Raw genomic sequence first — 13,460 nt, 5'->3', positions numbered from 1 at the left:
TGCATTTGAGTTCCATACTGAAACAGAGAATGTGCACTAAACAGACCTTACATTTACATGGGGGCATTGCTGTAGGGGTTTTTTAAAACTCATAAAAGGTTTTTTTTTTTTTGAAAAAAGAATTCAATCAGGAATATTCAGTTGAATGTTTTATAACTACCTAAAAATATTTCTAGACCAGCTCTCCATCCTCATTAACCTTGAGAAAATGAGAAACAACCAAAATACGTTCTCTTTCTTAAGAGAATGTTCTTATACATGGGAAGACAGAGCCAACAAAAGCCAAATCCAAGGAGTAGAACTATTTCTGAATTTTTGTATGAACCAGCTTTTATTTTGTTACTGAGGAAACATAAATAATGGTAAAACAGTGAAATGTTTTTCTTAATCATTTTGGTAATGTTCAGCAGACGGTCTTGGTATTTTTGTTGCTAAGGCAGGAGAATATGGTGGAGCGGAGAGGGGCAATCAAGTACAGGCTGAAGTGGATTGTCCTCAGCCCACACCCTGCTCCTGCATTCCTCCAAATGCTAGAGGATTTCCTTGTCTGCAAATTTCTGATTCATTGTGACTCAGGATTTACTGAGGCTTATGCTGGTACTGGCCAAGGGAAGAAGTTGTTTGTGGGGTGAAAGAAGTTTGATAATACTACTGTAATAAATTTGTTTCTAACTCCAGGTACCTCAACTTCTAACATTTTGGGCTCGATTTTTTTTTTTTTTTTTTTTTTTTTGTGGAGGACGGTTCTATGCATTTTATTTTAAAGATTGATTTATGCATGCAAGAACTGGGGTGCAGGCCAGAGGTGGGTGAGAGGAATCACCAGAGACAGAGTCAGGAACAGAACAGGCAGATTGACTGAGTACACTGCTGAGGGGAGCAGCAGGTGAGACCTGAGAGGTCTGCTGGGCCATGTGGGTCACCTCCCTGGTCAGGGATCGAACTTGTACTGAAATGGCTGAGGATAGCTTCATAGTGCTGCGCCTTAACCCCTTGCGCCATCAGGGAAGCTCCTGTTCCAAGCATTTTAGGATGATTAGAAGTGTCCCTGGCCTCTACCATACTGGATGCCAATAGCAGATTCCCACTCCCCAGTCTTAACAGTCAAATATGTCTTCAAATATCACCAAATAACCTGTTCAATAGCCACTGCTCTGAACTTGACCATGTAGAAATGGTAGCCTGGGGTGAACCTAGTGGAGCCAACACTAAACTAGCAGACTTTTCTTATGCCAGACCATTACAATTAATGCTTCTCTTTTAAAGTGCCAGTGTTTTCCATTGGGCTTGGAATAGTATCACTTTGATCAATTTAGTAAATCCAGACCTAACAGAAACTATGCTTTTAGAGATTAAGATTTACCTACAAGGAAATGGAATGTGATTCCAAAGGAGGATGTGCTGTGGTCAGGAGGAGAACTTGGATCCACCTGCCTAAGGGAACTGAACTACTAGAGGAATTCCCAAAAGGAAGTCAAAGACAACAGTGTTGCAGTTTGTTTGGGGCCCATTAAACCTCTACCACAGAGACATCTAAATTTTCAGCCTTACTCAGCTGTTCCACTTCCTCAATCTCTCTCCAGTCAATCCCTACTTGTGTTCAACATCTGAACTCCTCACTGTGGGGTAGAGAAGATGCCTTTTATGCAGCCCCCTTTTGCTCTTTATTTTCATGTTAACAATTCCACCCTCCTATCTTCTTCCTTTCCTTTATTTTAAAGCTATCTTCAGAATCGCTGAGTATGTCCAGGGCAGACCTCTGCTGGCTAATAGCACACACCTACCTGGGTTTACACCTTTTCACCAAGTTGTCAAGAAGCAGGCAGGAGAGACCTTGGTGGCTGCCTTGTGAGGAGATGCCTCTGGTATATTTCAATTTTCTGTCTCTAGCCAACATATTCTGTGACTGTTAGTCCCTGAAAAACAGCATCAAATATACTGTCAGCAGGTTCATTAATGTGGAATAAACTCAGTGACCGTGGATCTTTAATGTACGCTGTCCTAGACATGATTTTTTTTTGTTAAATTTTAAATGAAATAGATATTTAAAAAAACTGGTGCGATATTCCCCTATGTCTTTATGCAGACTACTAGACACCCTACCTAGTGGGACAATGATGTTTCTACATTTCACTGGGTACTTTTGGAAATCTAAAATTTCTAGTTAAATACAGACCAGCAGTTGTTTTTTTTTTTCCTCCCAAAGAGTATCATTTTATTTTTTAAAATTTATTTATATATATTTTACATCATTGTTCATTTTCTCAGGTGTAGTCACCATAGAATTTCCACCACCAATCCACCCTGTATCATCACCGCAGTTCCCTGTCCTCCTCCCTCGTTTCAGAATAGCAATTTTTTAACTGAGGGAGAATATTCTCCAAGCACATCAAAAGGTTCTAATAAGCTAGAAGAGTCTCCATAAGAAATGTAGGCAGTAAATGAACTAATTCTTTGCAATAAGATATACTGTTTAGTGAAAGTAGACATGTGATTTTGGTACCTGAAATTTGCTTTTCAAACTTAGCAATCTGGTATTAGAAAGGATGGTGATAATAGAAATACGTCATTCTCTGTAGTGTCTTTGTATTACATTGACAATGGAGACATCAGATTTAACTGGTAATTTGATTACAATTAAGGTAGAGAAACAGATTTGGTATATCTAAATTTCCTGTTTTTTCTTATTCTGTTTTCCTCTTTTACAGTCATCTGTGCTCTTTTGCAACATTTTCCCCCTTACTCTAGTTTTATTGACTTTGAGTGCTATGTCTTTCTAATTAAAAAGTAAGGGAAATATTCAGTTATGAGTCACTGTAACCAGTAGCCAAGAAAATATATGTATTCATAAATTCAAACAAATAAATTAATTGTGTAGGATATTTTGAAATGTCATTATTTGCATTTACTTTTTATAGCTTGGAAGTGATTTGCAAGGCAACTTTATTAGTGGAAATGAAAGTCAACCTTTTATGATTAATTACTATTTGACTATTTGAACAAATAGTCAAATATCATGAACTCTAGTTTAATTTTGGAGCGAAGTTGTTAACAGTTTCCCTGTTTAACTTTTTACCTCAGGAAAGTAGCACTTTATAAGTTGGGGAAAAAAAAAACATGTTTTGTGATTTTACTCAAAGCCATACAGTAGTTTGGGCTTATCATGTTTTGGGTAGGAAATATACACAAAATTACCTCCTATAGACTATTTTTCTTTAGTCATTTTAACATGCAGTTTTTAAAACTTTGATTATGATGCCTCTGCTAACACAATATCATACAGAGAAAAATCACCAATTTTCACAAGTGAAATTTTTCACAAGTGAAAAATTATTTTGCCTGCCTAAATTATCTAAATTATCTAAATAATCTAAAATTATTTTGCCTGCCTAAATTTCAATAGTTAAAGAACTATTGAAAATAGTCTTTCATCGGCTAGAGTATGAACAGATTTTGTTGTCTGCAATGAGTTTCAAATGGAGTTTAAATTAACAAATATCAGAACTTAAATAGATTACAGGACTCTGATTTTTATATTTTTATTATCAGAACACAGATTTTATATTGAGTCTGGTTTAATTAATCTGTAAGTCATTTCATCAGGGATAATCAAATAATGAATGTTGTAGAGAAACTGAATGGCTTTTAAGGTTGATCCTTATATCAGTGGCACTGAAATGTCATTCCCTATTCAAGTTTGTGAAACGAGTATTTTCTTTGTGTACATTTTTGAGCAAAATGAACTCTGTAAAATTTGTTATTAACTCTCAGATTATTTCCTCTTTGTATTATTCTTTAAAATAGAGTTCGGGCCTCCCCGCAGCGGGTTGAGTAGCTGGCCAGAGCGATTCCCACATGGCAGACCTCTCCTGTCTGGCCCGCTGCACCCCTCAGCATTATCTTCCATCCGTCTGCCTGTTCTGCTCCCCGCTCTCTCTGGTCAAGTCTCTCACCCTCCCATGCCTCTGGCCTGTACCCCAGCTCTTGTATGAATAAATAAATCTATAAATCAATCAATCAATCAGAGTTCACCTGAACAGTGTTAAAGCTTTGGCCCAAAGAACTAAATTATGGCTCCCATAGCAACCAACCATAATTTACTCCTTTATAATTCCTTATTTCATGCCATGGTTATATATACAATATAGTTCTAATTAATTTTCATCTTTCCTTAGATTTTGTTTCCACAATCAAAAGGTGCAGGAAGGTGGGGAATAATACTGTGTTTGTACAGTTTTCAGATCAGAGACATGAGGATTACTAAATAATTTACTTAGGATATCAGCCATGTTTTACTATGTTTTAAATCAGAAAAAAATATGAAAATACACATTTACATTAATGACGTATAGCATGCACAGCATTTCTTTAAAGAACAGAAAAACTGACTTATTCAAATAGAATATTGTATCATAACAGGATGACTTTAAAATATATATTTGAACTGGTTATCCTTAATTTAAGGACATAGCCATCTGCACACCATGAAGAATGCATCCATATAATATTGAGCACCAAATAAGCACTGTGCCGACAATAAGATACCATCTGTGCCTTCAATGTATTTAATATGCTTATAAGTTGAATATTATTATTGATTCCCTCCACCAGTGGTACAGACAGGACAGCCAATGAAGTTCACTCCCAACACACTAGTAGGAAAGTCTGTAAGGAAAAGGATGAGTCCTTTTTATCCCCAGTGCCTAGAAGAGAGCCTGGCGTGAATCAACGCTCAGCATTAGTTGAGTGAACAAATATATGAATAATTAGTCACAGGAGAAAGCAAGTAAGTTAGATTGTAACACTAAAAAACAGGTTAGAATTACCAGAAAAATCAGAATTTTTCAAGTATTTCTTTATCAACTGTAGGCAATTATTATAGAATGAAAATTTATGGTCTATTCTTAAATTCATCAATACTGAAAATGTACAGTTTCACAATGCTATTTAGTGTTACTGGAACTTGCATTTTCTGTAATGTTGTCAGAAGCAAAGTTAAATCATTTCAAGACTTTTAAATTAATTTTTGTGTTATAAACCTGTGCCCTGTGTTATTTTCTTTTTTCCCAAATAGAAGTGTGCCTTGGTTTATACCATGGATATACTGCTGAAAAAACTGTGTGTAAAACCTAAATAATATTGAAGATACAAGTAAGAAATGTATTATTTAATGAGCCCACCTTGGAATCATTTGACAGCAGTTACATTATGTAATGGCAGGAGGACATGGAGCAGGATCTCTATGACCAGAGCAGACAGGTGAAGGAGAAGTTCTGGAGTCCTCAGTGGCTTTTGCAGGCTTTTATTTGGATTTACCAGGTACACGGCATTCAGGGGTGCTGGGGGGGCCGGGAGGCTGGCAGGCCTCCCAGCCCCCAGCAAGTCTTCACTCTACCTGGGCTCTCTGGCAATCTCTGGTGCTTCTCTTGTGGTTCTGCTTTCGGCTTCTTCTGCTCAACTCATGGTTCTAGTCTCCCCCGGCGTCCCAGTGACGCTGCCCTTATAAGCCCAGTCTTAGCCCAGGTGAATGCCATCTACATATGCCCACACCCTATTCCAGGTGCCCACCATCAGGCATGCATTCAGGACCACAAGGATCCATCATCAATCCTAACGGTGGGAGGGCAGAAAAGCCTGATACTTTACTTACCCTACACATTATCTTATAGTAGAAATAACGGCTAGCTAACACTTTGAGATTGTATTTTCACAGACTGGATTCTATATTAGGAATTTGTTTCTTAGATTTCTGTGCATTTTAATTTAAACACCTGGAATTCTACTTTGCAGAATGGCAGACTCATTAAATTTAGCAGTGTCCTCTCAGTCATGTTTATCTAGATTGTTTCTCATCAGTGACTTTGCTTCTCACCTCCTTGTCTTCCCAGCTCAGTTGCCGAAGCTGAGGTCTACACGGAGTATGTTTGAATAACCAATACTGAATTAGAATTGCTCTCTAACGGATAGTTTCAGCTTTTAAAGAAATCTATAAAATAATTAATTTGAGAGAGAACTTACAAAGGTATGTGTCTGTAGAAGCACAATGAATTTTCATATTATACTATTTTAAAAATATTTAAATTTCTTTACTACTATAGCTTAAGATTTTTTGGAAGATTCTTTGTGAGAAGAAATATGCCATTTAGAAAAGGAATAATTAAAAAGATAAATTATATTGTGTTTATGGAAGGCTGTTAGAAGGGAATGTTCCTATTCTGGAAAAATAAGTTACTTATAAATATTATAACTATTATACATTTATAAGTGTGTCTATTCTTATTTCATACTTCTTGTTAACTTTTTTTAATCTCAAAATTTATGTAATTCCTTACACTCAACAGACACTTTAAGTTTTCTGTTACTCCCTCAAGCTGGTGTCCCCAGGGGTTGTGCTCTCTGGCAGTGGCTCTCGAAGCAGAGTCCTCTGACTAGCAACATCAGCATCACCTTGTCAAAAATGCAGAAGTTCAGATCCCATCCTAGACCTCCTCCACCAGAAAACTCTAAGGGTAAGACTCTACAATATGTGTTTTAGTTTACGCGCCAAATGCTTTTATACATGGTAAAGTTGGAAAACACTGCTCTTTGGGCTATAGGAAGGAACCCCTTATGAAGGATAAAACAGGAACAATAAAACAGATGAACAAGTGACAGTCACAACAGGGTGACGGATGCAAAGGGTGATAGTAGCCATTAAATGATCATCAATATAGTGCAATTAGAATTTGAGGGGAGACAGGCTGATCTGCTATGGAGATGATAGTTCCCATCATTCATTCCTTCAGTGAGGCACTCTTAAGTCCTGGGGTGCATTGAGACACCAGCTGTGATTTCACTCAAGTAAGTCTTTGACTTAGGCTCATCAATAGGTGGTTCTACTTGCTCATTACCTCAGACCTAGAATCAACTGTAGAGATCACATAATCCATGGGTCTCCAATTGAAATGATCTGGCTGGCTTGTTAAAACACATATTGCAACAGCCTACCCTCAGAGTTTCGAATTCAGTGAATACACAGTTGGGCTTCGAGAGAGCATTTCTAACAAATTCTCAGGTAATACTTGTTTGCTTGTTCAGGCTCTTGACTTGAGAATCACTGATATGGTCAAGATCTTCAAGTTGAAGATGGTGACATCAATGCCCAGAAATGTGACTTGCTCAACCGTGTTTGCTAATGGCAAAGATGGATATAAAGCCAGGTTGCTCATGCCCCAGTCAATAGAACCTCTACTATGGACTGAAAAGATAATGCTGGCTTGAGTTTATATTGATTCTGAAAACAACTACAGCTGTAAAGAAGTGATAACTTGATTTTTCATCCAGCTCTTGTGTATACTGTATTTTAATTTCTCATTCCAAATTAGCAATGTTCTTACACCAACAATTTCAATTTTGAACCACCAAGCATTCTATCTTGTGATAGAGATCTGGTCCATATATAAAAGTGACATTCAAGTCATATCATTTAAAAAAGATAATTCTGGAACATACTAATATAATCTCTCTGACAATAGGGGTTCTCAGACAAATGACTGATTGTGGAACTAGCTAAAAATCGACTGTGTTTGTTGTGAGTCTAGAATTAAAATATGTACTAGGAGACAATTAATAGAGACAAGTGTGAGTTCTTTTACTGTTGACAATTCACTTCTATTTCAGAAGCTTGCATGCTTTATCCATAAATCCATAAGATCTTCAGTACTATAAATTAGAGAAAATACATTAATCTCCTTTTGAACAGTGATAGCGATAGATTTCCCCCAAATTTAATTAATCTACTTTGTATTCTTGAATGATTACATGAAAAACTCAGACCCCTTAGCACAAATAATGTAATTGCATTTTAAGTGATAATATGGAAAAATTGAGCATGGATGAAAATAATATATTCTGAATTGTATTATGACTTCCTCTGAAAATTTCAAAATCTATTTTTAATTGCATTCTTTTAAATCAAGTCCTGTAACAAAACTGTTTGGTTTACCTGAAGGTTAGCACTGAGGAAGGATTAGAAGCAAGAAGAGGAACACAGCCTGATGGTGTCTGAGAAACAATGTATAAATTCAAAAGGTGGTGTATGGCTGGATGATTTACTTAATCCCATTGTGATTTAAGGCCTATCAAGAGATGAGAGAGTGTTTTAGACACTTGTTTCCTATATACATATATGCTAATTTCCTACAACTGAATGTTATCACACAATAGGGGAAATATCTCTGTCTTGAGGCCTCTCTTGATCCCTGAGGTTAATCTCTACTTTCTCCCATTTTGTCAAATAAGGTATAAAAAATTTTCAGACTCCAACGCAGTTAAATCTCAGGCACTTTCACTTGTCACAGTCATCATCCAGTCTCCCAAATTAAAGAACAGCTGTTCAGAATCTCTTGGGTAGGACATGATGAGTCTTATTTCCTACTTCCTTTAGAGCTCAGTTTGAACTATTTCTGATTCTCTAGAACTTTGTAATCATCCACCTTTTAAAAGACAACAAAAACTCACTATTATCTTCTTGAGTAGTTGGAGGGCCACTTATTGCTTTCATCCTGAGAATGACTGGTTTATTCTGTCCCTAAATATAGGAGTCGTAGGATTATTTACTGTACCTATATTGTGCTAGAAATAACACGAAGTTGTTCCTTCCCACTGTGAAATAAAGCCAAATAATTGTGTAACCTCTTTCTTAAAATAAAACTCCCCTTCTACCTTTACCATGATAGAAAGCTGTGTTCTAAAGCAATAGACTCAATTTCCTGAAATTGACTTTTTGGGCTCAATAAAGAAAAAAACTTATGGTTGAGTGAGAGGGAAGAGAGCTTAAGGGTGGGACGGTTCTCTACTAGAATTTTTTTCTCTTACCCATTTCTCCTAGAGGTGGAAGTTTAGGTGTAATTTCAGTGAACCAGATTATTTCACCATTATATGTGTATCAAACATTAATACACATGTAAATCACCCTTAGGTCTTACTAAAATGCAGGTTATGACTCAGTCTGAGATTCTGTGATTCCATAATGATGATGATGATGAGGATGATGGTGACCATTGAAGATATCCTAATCTCAGAACTGGTCTTCTCAAGATACCCGCTCTGGTAGGCAGAGTATTGAGCTAAGAGCAATGAAATCCTTTAAGACTGAGGAGAAGCTTCTGTCCTCTAAGAACTTCCCCTTTCCCTAGTCAGAGAAGAGACAGCCATGTCCTGACCTCTTGTTCTTCTAATCATAGAAGGAATCACTGCTCCTCCGATTGTGACCTAGAGAATGTAGTTTTGGGGGCCTCATCCAGTTGTAGGTTTATCAGAGACCGTGTCTTCTCTGAGAATCTCATATTTATCCTAAGAGTAAAAATGAGGTAACCCCTGCTTGTCTGTCATGTAAATCCACATCCCCCACCCCTGCCCTTGATACCCCAGGTCCATAAACACAGGGTCTGCTCCACTATTCTTTAGAAATTACAACCAGGTGAACGTTCCATACGTATGTTATCACACGTCAGTGGCTTCTACAACTCAGTCTGATGTGAATTCGCTCATCCATCTAGCCTGAGAAGAGCTCAGGTGGGGTGAGTCAATTTTCCCCTGTGCCCTGACACCATGGACTTCAATTTGAGTATCTGGGTTGGGTAAAGTGCAATACTTAAGTGAGTTTTATGACTAGGTATCTGTTTTTTTGTCCTTTCTTTGCTGATTCATAAGCAGACAACTTCTCAAGATAAAATAATGCCTCTGGAATTCAAGGCTTTTTATGCATAAAGAAAGCATAAAAATGTTTTTAAGGTAAAGGACTTAGACTTAGTGAGGAGTATAATTTTTTTCAATAATGAAAACAAGATACTAAAATTGAACACTGGCATCTTTTTTAAATTAAGAAGTTTGAAAATGTGTCTAACTCCTAATGATTCATTTTGATTATCCTGAATTCTTCAGATCTCATTTAGAAAGGAATGTCAGTACTTAGAAATTTCATGTCATTCAAAATTAGCTTCCATTTTATGAATATTAGTGATTTTTCAGACTAAATTTAATTTAAAAATGTTGTGTTTTAAGAAACTGGATTTCAACTAACTATGCCAGGTGTCAATGTCAGTAGAACTGTTCGGTATGCTTTGTTTTCTCTTAGTAAAATATACATTTGAGGAAATAGTAGAAGCTCAGCAAATTTTGAATGGCATTGAAAGGATGGAATAATCTGTATCAAGTTATAATAAATTTATAGTTTATAATGATTTTGATTGTTACAGTGTTCAGTATTAAAAGTCTAGTTACTTAAATTTGTTACTGAATAAAATCTCTCTTAACATATATACATATTATGTAAAAATGTGTCCTTTCTTCCTGATATAGATAATTTCAATTTTTTTTATTGGTGAAAAAGTTACCACATATATCATTTAAGTTCTCGTAGAGTTCTGTGTTGCCCTTCCTAATATCTAGGTAATTTTTGTTGCCTATGTAGGTGATTCATAGATACCTTTATCAGATGCAGTGATAAATTGCAATGGTTTATTTTATACCTACTATGTGCCAAGTACTTAACATACACAGTCTCAAGTAAGCCTCAGAATAATCCTACATGCAGATAGCATGCATTCCTTTTTTTCAAAACCAGAGAAGTAATTTATGAGACTGTCTAGATAAAGACACTGAACTGCTTTTCTTGTGTCTACTCTCTGTCTTCATATATTCCCATTCTATTGTTTGATTCTGTTAATAAATTGCATTTAATCTTTATTTCCCCATCACATCACTATCATACTAATTGTTTTATAAATTTAAATCCAATGTCAGTGGTTCCTCAGAGGCAACCATAAGCGTGCTGTCTCTGAGTCTCTGCCCCAGATATAATTACTAATATTTCTTCATAATTTTATAGTCTAGCTTTTATTATGAGTCATAAATGTTCAGTGCAAAAATAACCCAGCCATTGATTTATAAATAAATATTCGTTTGAAGTCTAATTTCTCAAAACTATTGTAACAGCTAACCTTTTTGTGGTTGTTAGTTTCTAATTTTCTCTCCAATACTAGCTAAGTTAAGGTATTTGTTTTGTTCATTTATAAAACCAACTGTGAGCATGAGTGGCAAGGAGCTAAAAGAATGCAGGTCATGTTTCATGAAGCTACTTCCATTTTCCTCGTGCCTCCTCTTTTCTGCTCATCTCCATTTAAAATCTAACTCTAACTTATCACACACTACCCCAATGAACAGAACTTTTCATAACCCCTGCCACTGCTCGTTGGGTTATAACAGAAAACGGGTGAATTGATTAATTTACATACCAATTAATTTTGTGATAAATTATTCAATTTTAGTTCTAACAAAGATATCGAAGCAGATATATCACTTGTCAAGGAAGTCATTTCTCTATTTTTTTCCCCAAGAAACTTTTCCACACTCGTGGAAATCTTAATCACATAACCGTGATTAAGAGCTTATGGTTAGTAAATTTCTCCAGAAGTTACAACTGCTTTTAAAATATGTAAGGAGAAAATTCCTCATGGGGCTGGAAAGGAGTTGGTGGGTGGGTGGGTACAATTTAGTAAACTTTGTTCAGCAAATTGCACTTGCTTATTCACCTTACTCTAACATGCCTTTCTTCAAAACTTGCAATTAGTTTGTTAGACTGTCCTTTGGTTTAACCGTCCTCACTGAAGGAAATAATATTGGTCTCAAGTTCCCTTAGGTAAGTTTGTCTCTTTAAAAATGGCTTCACGGGCCTCCCCTGGTGGCGCAGCGGTTGAGCGCTGGGTTATGAGGCTGCCCGCAGCCTCTGCAGCGCCAGTTTGATCCCCAGCCACGGGTGAGGGTCCCACCAAAAAAAAAAAATAAAAAAATAAAAATGGCTTCATTACTTAGGAGATTCTTTTGTATTTTTTAGCAGGATTTTTTAATTTTTTTTATTTTTTATAGTTCCCTTCCCATGTGTTTAGTGAAATCACAGTTAGTTTGCCACAAGTACTTCAATGCAGTAGTTTCCAATCGTGAATGTTGCAAGCACATCAGTTATGCTTTCGGTTTAAATGAAAGTAGCTTATAAAATATTAATCTTAAGAATGCAATCCATTCAAGCATTTCAGATTTCTAAATAATTGGTGTCAAATTCACATAATTTTGAAAGACAGTTGTGCAAATGGTAGACATAGCTGAAATAGGACAATGAGATGAATGTTACACTCTTGAATACTGGGAAGAACAACTGAATATATTTTCTTAGTCTTTGCTTGGAAAATTGTTTTGGCTAAATTTAAAATACAAGTCTGAAAAGTACAGGCATATTTAACATGTGTCTAGTTTTTAAAATTGTCTAGTTTTTAAAATTAAAATGTATAGTATTTAAAATTTGTCTAGTTTTTAAAATTGAATATTCACAGGAAAATCTTATTTTAAAAAAATCTGGAATTTCTCCCCTGTGAGGTTGCAATCTACCTGTGCATCATGGTAATTCTCCAGTAGTAATTACATTATGAGAGGCTGAGAAATGATTACTTTTTTTCTATGCAAGCAGAGTATGTGCAAGGTTAGCCATCTTATTCAGTTGCATTGGATGGACTCTTGAGAGAACAAACAGGGTAAAGGTTAGAGCAAGCATCCTAGGGATTGTATTTGGGAGGTGTCTGAAGTTTCACCATTATCCAAGGATTACCACTAAGGATTTCTGCAGGAAAAAAAGTAGAGAACCACTCTTACAGGCTATATGGCCACGGAGAAAGTTGCTTTTTAACTTGAAATGTCTTATTGTGCAGAAAACAATGGAAAATGGGATACATTTCACAAGAAAAAAAATAAATGCCTAACTTTTACTTTTTGATTTATTTTACTTACCAAAATTAGGCTTCAGCCATCCCCATTTGGCTTCAATGAATAAAGAGTGAACTATGAATATAATAAAAGCCTCATATTTTTATATTCTTCTTTGGTGAAAATCAGCAAAATTCCAGAATGCTGAAGGTGATTTTTAAGCATGCTTAAAGCAGGAAGTGTTATACTTAGCTCTGAACTCCTTTCTTACTAATATATTTCAGAATTTGAATATTTGGAAACAATTATATTACAGAAATAGAAAAAAATATCTGGGGCAAAATACAAAGAAATGGGACTTTTAATTGTGCACTTATGAAAATAAAAGTGTCCATGCACTAACAAGTACAGCATCTGAATTAGAATTCTGTAAAATGAAACATGTGGAAAGGGGTTATTGCTTTCTTTTGTAAGAAATGAAATGTAATTCATGGCTAATTTGGGGAATTAAGAGCATCATCTTGCGCTGTTTTACTGCTGAAGTCTTCATTAGCTTCTCCTATTGTTTCTCAAATACTGAGATTCACTTAGTGCCAAGGGGTACACACATCACTTGGACTCTGTAGGGGGCACCCCAGCAGATAAAGAGAAAAGCTGGAAAGCAAAAGGCAACCCTTACAACTGATAGCAGGGTTTTCAGAAAAGCAGAACAGGTTATTTAATTA

The 13,460-nt window shown here is 36.0% G+C and overlaps 1 long non-coding RNA gene across 1 annotated transcript; it reads left to right on the top strand.

Moving 5' to 3' along the window:
* Positions 1-5,955: 5,955 nt before the first annotated feature.
* Positions 5,956-8,153, top strand: LOC119257906 (uncharacterized). Its single transcript, XR_005128138.2, has 3 exons — positions 5,956-6,022; positions 6,372-6,509; positions 7,991-8,153. It is a non-coding gene; the product is annotated as an uncharacterized LOC119257906 (long non-coding RNA).
* Positions 8,154-13,460: the final 5,307 nt, after the last annotated feature.

The sequence above is a fragment of the Talpa occidentalis genome, unplaced genomic scaffold (genome assembly GCF_014898055.3).
Source record: "Talpa occidentalis isolate TD23 unplaced genomic scaffold, MPIMG_talOcc4v2.1 talOcc4.4, whole genome shotgun sequence".
NCBI classification, from domain to species: Eukaryota; Metazoa; Chordata; class Mammalia; order Eulipotyphla; family Talpidae; genus Talpa; species Talpa occidentalis.
Note: the sequence above shows the minus strand (reverse complement) of the source record. Positions and strands in the feature narration are given on the sequence as shown.